The 9,649-nt window shown below is 38.8% G+C and overlaps 1 long non-coding RNA gene across 1 annotated transcript; it reads right to left on the bottom strand.

Annotated features, from left to right (window-relative positions):
• Nucleotides 1-545: 545 nt before the first annotated feature.
• LOC111961168 (uncharacterized) lies at nucleotides 546-8,585 on the bottom strand. Its single transcript, XR_002876963.1, has 4 exons — nucleotides 8,503-8,585; nucleotides 7,907-8,122; nucleotides 3,520-3,585; nucleotides 546-1,668 (listed from the first exon to the last, which is right to left on the bottom strand). It is a non-coding gene; the product is annotated as an uncharacterized lncRNA (long non-coding RNA).
• Between the last annotated feature and the right edge of the window lie 1,064 nt (nucleotides 8,586-9,649).

The following is a 9,649-nucleotide window of genomic DNA, read 5'->3' as shown; positions in this document are numbered from 1 at the left end:
ATAAAGAGTAGCCAAAATGGGCTTTGGGGGATTTGAAACTTAGGCCCCTTGAATCCCTTTGATCTAAACAGAATTACGGCCAAAATAATGCAGAATATCACATGCCAGGCACTGGGATTCTGCCAAAATGTTCTCTATTTGGCATGTAGAATACAACGTTCCAGGTTCAATATGGAATGGTCAATATGAACTACATGTGGATTTCATCTAAATTGGATAGTTTGAGGTTCTTTGGAGAGAATATTCTTATGAGATTAGAGGATGGCCCATCTGAATGTTGTTGTATTGACCATCTCTAAATGAAACCTCCCACTGTTCTTTCATTCCCAAGACCTCCATGTGAAAATACATGTCCTTTCAGATGGGCAAGTTGTCCTGGTGCTGGTTTTGGCATCTTCATTTATGACCTTCTCCCCAATCTTAATGCAATATCAAAGTCTTGCTAACATTATCTCAGATGGATAAATCACAAAAATAACCCCATTCCTGTCATACACAGTTAAGGAATCATACAATTAAAAACAGCTATGCACCAAGGGTAATACAATTAATTTCTGCTCTTTCTATCATACATTAGCATATGTGCCATAATATAAACATTTAAATGAGCTAATAATCAAATATGGCATTAATTAAAACCATCCATTATAATGGCTTTTTATATTGTTATTGAAGCATTGATGATACCTAATTATCTGACTGTCAATGACATGAAACACTCAGGGACAGCAATATCAACAACTGATTACAGTTAGTAACAGAGGCACATATAATGTTAAAGTCAACATAGCAGAGTGAAATAATATCAAATGTTTTGAAGGACTACATATTTCAACTAGAATTGTGATGCCACTTCACCTTTTGTTATATGTAGGAGGAAATTAATATAATGTGCTTTGCAATTAAAAATATCAACTTAAAAGTTTATATATGATTCCATACACTTTTTGCTCACACAATTGAGAGTGAAAATGACAAACTTTTATAATTCAATCTCTAATTACCATAATTCAACACACTAATCTCTTTGCCAAGCCACAGAAATTAGGGTGTTCACTACGGTCAGGGAACCAGATTATTACCCCCCGGCCCAAACACGTCACATTGCTTTTCTAGGGCAAAGCAAACTCCCAGAGCAAAAGTTTGACAGAGTTTTTAAGGACAATCAAATGTGAATGGACTTAATTCCAGATACAATATACTCCTGTCATATACAGCAGCTTGTCAAAGTACTTTCAAATAACTCAACAACAGGATGCCTGGAAAGGTCAACACATTATAGCCAMAAACTTTAGCAGGTGTCATGAGAATTGACTTTTCTTCAGAACAGCATTTGTATATGTGAAGAAAATAATCACTGGTTTCCTTTTTTACATGATTTTCAAACTTGACAAATATGCACCATGTTAAAATCCACAGATAATGAACAAAAAGCCAGGACTCAATATTCAGTTTAGTAACAAAGGGACGGATCAATTACAATACTGCTAAAGAAAAGGGGAGTACGGACTTGCCAGATAATGTCCATCTTGTTTTAATTGTCCACATATTTTTATTTTTCTAGGCGACATGGCCATTACTTCACAGTCACCACTTATCGGAAGAATCTCACAGGATTAATGGTTTCACTTCTGCTTGTAAGAAATGTTTAAATTGTCCGGATTATCACTGCAAGAAAAAAAGAATGGTTATTTGTCATTGTGTTAAGCAGTGAGAGTGAGTAATGTAACAAAACACTGAGTTAAGCACACTACTAACCCTTCAGGGGAATGCAGCCAGGTTGAATGGGATACACATGTCAGACAGGCTATGCATAAAGCTGTGACTTCTCTTGCCTATCATGTCAAACGTTTAGGCTATAACTTTCCGGAGACGTTCACAGAACATATTGTGTTGAATGTTGAGTCTGATTGTTAGCTATAGTTAGTTCAACGTATGTGGCAAGAAGCTAAGTAACATGATGGGAAGTCTTAAGTTGATTGATTTCTCAGGCAGATAATAAATACCGTTCCGGTCCAAGGTAAAATTGATGGTCTGGATTGAATTTGAGACTCCCCTCCACAACAAAGACAGTCAATAGTACAGTATGCTGKTTGAATAACCACAATACACACTTGCAAAAACAATTAAGATATTCAAGAAGTTATACAGTATGTTTTACAATCCACAAAAAGCACAATGTGTGTCTATAATTTTAGCAATAATGCTTCATTACTTAGCTAAACTAACAGAGGTATTTACAAAGAAAAGCTATCAACAGCATTTAACTTAATGGTSTGTGTTTTAAAAGTAAGCCAATATCCATTCATACAGTATGTGAGAAATAGCCTATTCCTACCCATATCATAATAGCGCTTGTACTATTGTGACTACTACTGTAGAACACGGTTGACACAGGTCTTTTCTGGTTGATTCAACATGAGCACCCCTCCAGTGCTCTCAGGACCATGGTGTCCACAACTTCCCCTCCTTACCTTTAAGTCAACAACTGATCTAGACCTGGGAAACTAGAGGAGTGGACCCTTGAGCCAATCAATATCTTTACTCGATAAAATAAGTGTCAAGAAGAAACGCAAACAGACACTACATCTGTCAGAGGCTAGAATAGTACATCCATTATATAAGAAGTCTGGATTACTGAAACCTTGTCTTTATCTTATCAAAAACCTCACTACAGTCTCATGAAAAATGTTCAGTGACTATCTCAAAAGAAAGTACAKCTATATTAAAATCAGAGTAAATTAGTGTATATATTTTTAAAATATATTCTGATATGTGATTTATGATTAGAAAAGTAGCTATGTAGTATCAAGTTTTTATTTATATTAAATTCAACAACCGTAGCCCCCACATTTCACGGATAGGGCTGGAGTTCCGGAAGGCAGATTTTTCCTATGGCAGAGTCTCTATACATTTGTACCGCCAAGGTACCGGCATTTACCTCTCCCTTTAATCTACTACATTATTTTTCTTGTCTGTCTCTTTCCTAGTATCTATTAGCCACTCTCCACTATCTGTTTGTGCTGTATTTTTTCTCCTTTTTTCCCATGAATGTTTTATATATTGGTGGAGAATGATTGTTCACTGCAATGAGGCCGGCCCCAGCCTCAGTAAGACAAATTGCTCCAGAACGCCTAAATGGCAGTCAATGATAACTCACTGTAAGGAGAGTAAGTGACTTCCAATGGAGTGGATGGGGGACGGAGAGTAATGGCAGAGCACAGGTGAAAAATAGATGTTTGGCTCTGTGTAATTACTCCATTAGGGGGCTCTCTGTTAATTTACCAAACCACAGCAAGTGTTTTTACAGCATCCAGGAAAAAAGTACTGCGACTGGACCAAGAGGAGTCCCACAAGTCTTAACAACACCCTATCAAAACAGACTCTATGAAGTGTTAACTAATGGCCAAATATGCACTCTATGTATGGTCTAATAGCACAAACAACAGCTACTCCACAGTTAAGTACACTCATAGATGTAAAGATAAAGTTAATTTATTGACTTGACCAATGAATTACCTGCAGTATGGCTGCACATGTTCAGACAGCTTTAACCTCCACATCGCCCGCTGTTGAACGGATCAGCTGTGAAACATTCAAATCAAGGTTAGCTATAAAAATGGACAAATGAAAAACTGTCCATTAGATATCAGCACCCCCGCCCTGCCCATTCCCAGACAAACATAATGATCACCATTTTTTTTTTACCGTTTGGTGTCAGGCAGCAATACAGCCTGTAGCAAACTAGACAAAGGAACATGAAAAAATGCTGCAATATGGTCTTAAGAGTTTTGTCTGACCATACAATCTGCTTTGTTAAGTCAACTTTAAAAACACTGCTAAGAGCGGTGCCCACAGCTTTATCACTGAATCTCAGATTGACCTTGGACTCGTCTCTTACAGTACTTCCCATCTGTTAGGGTCCCATCCCGGGATACATCCCGACAGGCTTGGGCTTTAAACCTGCTTTGCTTTCTTTCAGCTATCAAACCTTGATAGGGGGCTATCTTATTGGTATACTGGGTGAAGTACTGCAAGCGCAAAGGAGTTTCAGTCTGGGAACTTATTCAGAGTGTGAAATCTTGACCATTTTTCTATAATATGGCTGGGGACGACTATGTGGTCCAATGCTAATCCTTCACAAGCTATGTACTTTGTAGAAAGGAGTGTTACTGTTTCCCGACTTGTCGCATGTTTCAAACTTGTGTAACTGATTTGCAGGTAATGAACATTACTAAAGAGTGAAGGCTATGTGTGTGAGAGAGAGAGGGAAAAACATTATAGAAATATAGACAGAAGTGAGGAGACATTTGCTTTGTTGAACACCATATCATATTGTGCTGTGAGGGTCTATCAACACATTATATCTTACAATACATCTGTGACTACATTGATGATGCTGAATATACTTTATAAACTAGGCTATAAAAGCTGTAAAGTACACTATAATAATAGCAATTCTAATCAAGGTTCACATTACAGTGTGTCTTATATGCCTACATTATAGTGCCATATTCCTGCATTGTATGTGCTTCCATGCGCACGCGCTTATAATTCACAAACAAGGCCGAACCTGGACCGTGTTAAGGCCACCCCAGAACAGACAGTAGGAAAAATGAATGACCCACTATTTGAAATAATAGATTGTAATGTGTTGTGTGTATTGGTGCATTGACTTACTGTGTGACTGTGTCGGAGGTAGGTAGGTGTATGAATCGCTAACAACTCATACACAGAGTTATCTCCACCCTGACACCATGTTAAAAAATGTTTTACAGTGCCCTGATGAATCATGCATTTCTTGTTTATAAAGTCTTGTATGCAATGCTTAATTTGTATACTCGACATAAGCATGGTATGTGGGTTTCACCTACCTGTAGTTTCATTTTAAATAACTGTTGTTCACTCTCCCGATCATTGTTCAACTGTTCAACACATACATGACACCGTGCATTTGCTAAAGGAAGGATTCAAGCTTCCAACTCTCCTTCACGCGCATGTCTAACTTAAAAATGCGGACTACGGCGCCGCTCAGTGGACATAACTGTACAGTCAGGTCCATCAACATGATTTCCTACTGTTCGGCGCTGATGATTTTGGACATTTTTCCGTGTTGTCAATAATGACTTTAATGATCTGCAAATTGATTTATAGTCGAAAAACTGAAACATCATTGCCTACTCAGTAAGACTACTGGGATATTATGGTTCAGGTTTATGTTTTTTATGTTCAGTGGATTTACTTTTGAAGGCCTAAATAATATTATTGTAGTTTCAAAAAAACATTCACGGAGGATAGTTCTGCAGCCTCGCAAGCAACAACGTAAGTAGCCTAATATTACGTATTTTCTTGTTTTATATTGCACATTTGACGAAGGCTACAGTGGATTGCTACATAACTTGACACTAACCAGAGTAGCCTACTACATTCCAAAAAGTGTTATACAAATAATGTAATGTGCAATTTATAATTTAAATAAAGTTATTAAAGGTATGCTTGACAGTTTATAGGTAAGCCGTAACTTCTTATATGTCTTAACCCAACATGTTAATTGTCAACACTCATTCATAATATTTAAATTCATACATATATTTTCGTTTGGTGATATTGGCCATATTCACATTGTAATCTATCCAATTTTGCACCTGACCCTTTGTTATTCACATAGCTCTTGTGGTGTGTGGTGTATGTGTTGTGTGTGTGTGTGTGTGGTTGTGTTGTGTGGTGTGTGTGTGTGTGTGTGTGTGTGTGTGTGTGTGTGTGTGTGTGTGTGTGTGTGTGTGTGTTGTGTTGTGTGTGTGTGTGTGTGGTGTTGTTGTGTGTTGAAATAATAATACACTTATATTACAAGTATCAGCACAGCAGCCATATTTTCATAGTATCAGAAGCCTTGTTTGAATCCACACGTATCTTCAGAAAAGGATCCTATGTGTGCATAGTGCAGTATTTTATGAGTGCAAACCCCCAATGTGGAACAGTGTGTGTTCTGACCTGTTTAAAAAGCAAGGTTTACCTTGGTTAGTTTTGATTGATTAATTAATAACAGATCATTGAGCATGCATGCTGAGATCTAACTGAGGCCTGGCCCATGACAGAGTACGGGTTAGGCTGCTGCCTTGCTCTGGGTGTAATTGTGTGTGGCTAGGTGGCCTCCTGCACTGCAAGGGAGGGAGAGAGCCTGCCTCCTGCTCTCTGGAGCAGCCTGCCACAAAATGCTTGCAAGCACCTCCCTATGCTAACACCTAACTACAGAGAACAGAGAAAGACTGCAAACACTCAATGGTTTCTCTCGCCATGTGGAATTGTGAAGGAACCATCGCATTAGGTAACACTGTACATGTATAAATTAAATAGTCTGCTTTTCGTGAAAGTTTTTTGTGTCCTGAAAATAGTAATACTCCTCAAATATAATTTTGACAATTGGTTGGACTTAAAACATATCCTTATTTTGTAACCATTTACACCTTTATGTTCTAGTAAATTGGTATTTTCCATTTTATATAAGCCATTGTTTGCTCTAATATAATTCTGTCACAGTTGAATTGTCTTTAGATTAAACATCTGTTTCCTTACAAGGTGCATGATTTGTTGTCCCATATCCTCCACTACCACAACTGGTTAGCCTGCATTGGTAACCTTTTGTGCACAAGCAACAAACGAGTTCACAGCGTCTGTGGTCTAGGCTTCTCCGGGTTTCCGTTGCAATAGATGGGCTACCCTTTATCTCATGCTAATGTAGCACAGAAAAGATATCTGCCTTTAAAGACATGACAGTCTGTTAAAAAAGGCTTTGCCTAGCATTTGAAGTCATAAAAGTGACAGAAGACTTCAAGAGGAAGACCCCAGACTGGCAGTCTTTAAGATGAGTGAGAGGAGAACAGGCGACATGCTTTTTCTTCCCATCCAGAGGAATATTCTGTGGCCAAGCTTGATTATTAGAGATGAAGGACAGGCTGAGAGGATGTGGAATTGTTAAGTCCTTGAATCCTTTCACCAAAGCCTTCCATAGTAACATTATTCTGCTCTTCGTTTCTACAGTATGCAGTTGAAGGTGCATCCTTGTCCTTGATATATTTTTTTCTTTTCAGGATTAGCTCAACTTGAGATGCATTCAGACTGATTATACGAATGGAAAAATAATACATACGATTTGATATCAACCACCCAACTCATCAGAATTATTTATTATTTTCAACTTTAAGGTGATGAACTATATAGACGTAAAAGCAAATAACAAAATTGTCATTCTCCACACAAAGATATTAATATCTTATACACTAACACATGACACTACATTTCTGTCTTAACTCAAAAGCAACTTACTGAATGATATTTGGAATTATATTGCATCTCAGTGTACTATTTGTGAGCGCTGGGTGCAATCTGTGCCATAAACCAGCTTTGTGGTGTTATGTGACACCCTGAGCTTGGATTCAGGACCTCTGCACCCTGAATGTTGCCTGCCACTAAAACCCTCCACGTGAAAAGCTGTGTTTCATTTGTAGCTCTGCTATCCATTATTGTCAGCATATTTGATAAGTCCTAAACCCTAAAATGAGTCCCAAATGATTTCAGACTAGACTGAATATTGCACGGCAGGAGGCTGAAAATGAGACCTTCCCTCAAGAGAGTGCCTGCAGCGTGTTCTACATGGTGCAGAAACTGGGAGGTTTCATGTTGCGTGAAAACACACTCTTTGACCATGCAATTATATATTTATTAACAACTCGTAGTTGTTGTTAGTTGTAAAAAATAAAAAAAATAAAAAAAGAGGGAGGGAGGAGATGTAAAACTGCAGTGAAAATAAGGGTGGCCTTGTAGTTTTGTGTGAGGAAAGATTAGTAACAGAGCCGACATCAAAGTGCAGACCGTAATCAGTGACTCATAAAATAAGGAGTTTTCTCACCCTCTCAGAAGCAGGCACACAGCACAGGGAAACTGAGTCGTACAGCTCAGAGTCACAGGCGTAGTATGAGAGCGGCATCAGGTTCAGTAGAGGAAGCTGGCACAGATTGATTCTTGAACTGTCAATACTGCTGGAAATCAGATCCCAGTGGTTGGAGATTAGCCTCCAGCAGTGGCTGTGATGTCGCACATGATGCCATAGGTGTGTTAAGTCACACTGCAGACAAGAAAACAACACGTGTGATTATTTTACTTGGGAAAGTGAAACAGACATATTTCAGTGTTTCTATTTAATTGATGGACATATTGGTGCCCAGTATAGGTATCACAGTATGGTCTTTCAACTCTGGGATAAAATCCAGGATTTAACAAAATCATAGCTTGACATTTGAAGTCATCTCCCCAAAATATGGTATATTCTTAAAATGCAGTTATCATTAGGCACTAACATTTACCATATAGAGCTTTAGATTGATTTAACTTTATTCTACAAGGTTGAGCCAACGACATAATTTTCTCCCAAAAGTAAAGATTTCAACCGGGAAAAGTCAAACAACAAAGCATGACTTAATCATGGAAACTTCAACAGACTCTGACCTTTGGGAGGGATCCATATCTCTTATTCTAGAAGAAACGATGACAATGGCAAGCAGTTGTGTGTCCTTTGTGTTTTGTGGAGATATTGAGTGTTTGAAGTGTTAACACTGACACTAAGCCTCTGGGGGCGAACGGGTGAAGGGGGCGTGTCACACAATGGGATGGGACTTGGATCTTTGCTTCCAGTCCTCTGACCTCTCACCCTGGCTGGTTTTCAGGGTTGCAGTAGCCTGAGTCCTTGGGGCCAGTGTCTGCTTTGATCACATCATGAATTTGCTCGCATAAAGTATTACTTAGTATATAATAAGAGGCACACACACTGAAAATGCTCTAATACATACAGTATATACTGTATTACCACAAATTATAACAACTGAAATACTTGTTTTATGTTAATTGTATAATAGTTCTGATCATGTAAATAGAATATGTCATCAGAATTTAGATTAAGATACCTAGAACTACAGAATGTAAGAACTACAGATACAGTATACGTTTTTGGGAAGATTTTCAATTTTCTCCTTGCCTCTCAGTAAGGCTTATTTTTAGCTGTATAGAGACCCAAATGTCTTGGCAAACCAGTGAACATTCCTTGTCATGGAAATGACCTTTGTAAATGATTATTAGAACTTTGGATGACCATGTTTTTGCATAATCCTTCTATATTTTATGCCTCCAGTCTCCAATGATCCATTGAGGCCACACATAAAACAGTGGGCCATCTGCACCTGGAGCATGGCTATCAGCTGTATTTTTTTCTCTCTTTGGTTTAGCTTTTTCCTGCTTGTGTGTAGCCTGACCCTGCACTTCCCTTTTCAGGCTACAGAAGCCAAACCAAAGGGAGCTTTCAAAGGGGACTGTCTGCTCGAATCAAGTCAGGGGCCTTTTTAGAATCGGTTCAGAGATCATAGCAAGTTGAAGTCGAGGAAGAGGATGACCCTCTCCTCCAGGCTTGATGGGATCTTGGCCCAGTCAAACCCAGCAGGGCTCAGTCTCTGGACAGCTCCGTCTCTGCAGGCTTTGACTCTGTGATAGTGGGAATGAAAGAGGGCACCAAGAGAGCAGCAGTTCTGATGTGTCAGGCTCAATGTCCTGGCAGTCTCACAGAGCAAACTGGGCAAAGCAAAGGACACAGCCAGCAGGCACG

This window comes from Salvelinus sp. IW2-2015, linkage group LG4q.1:29 (genome assembly GCF_002910315.2).
Source record: "Salvelinus sp. IW2-2015 linkage group LG4q.1:29, ASM291031v2, whole genome shotgun sequence".
NCBI lineage: Eukaryota > Metazoa > Chordata > Actinopteri > Salmoniformes > Salmonidae > Salvelinus > Salvelinus sp. IW2-2015.
Note: the sequence above shows the minus strand (reverse complement) of the source record. Positions and strands in the feature narration are given on the sequence as shown.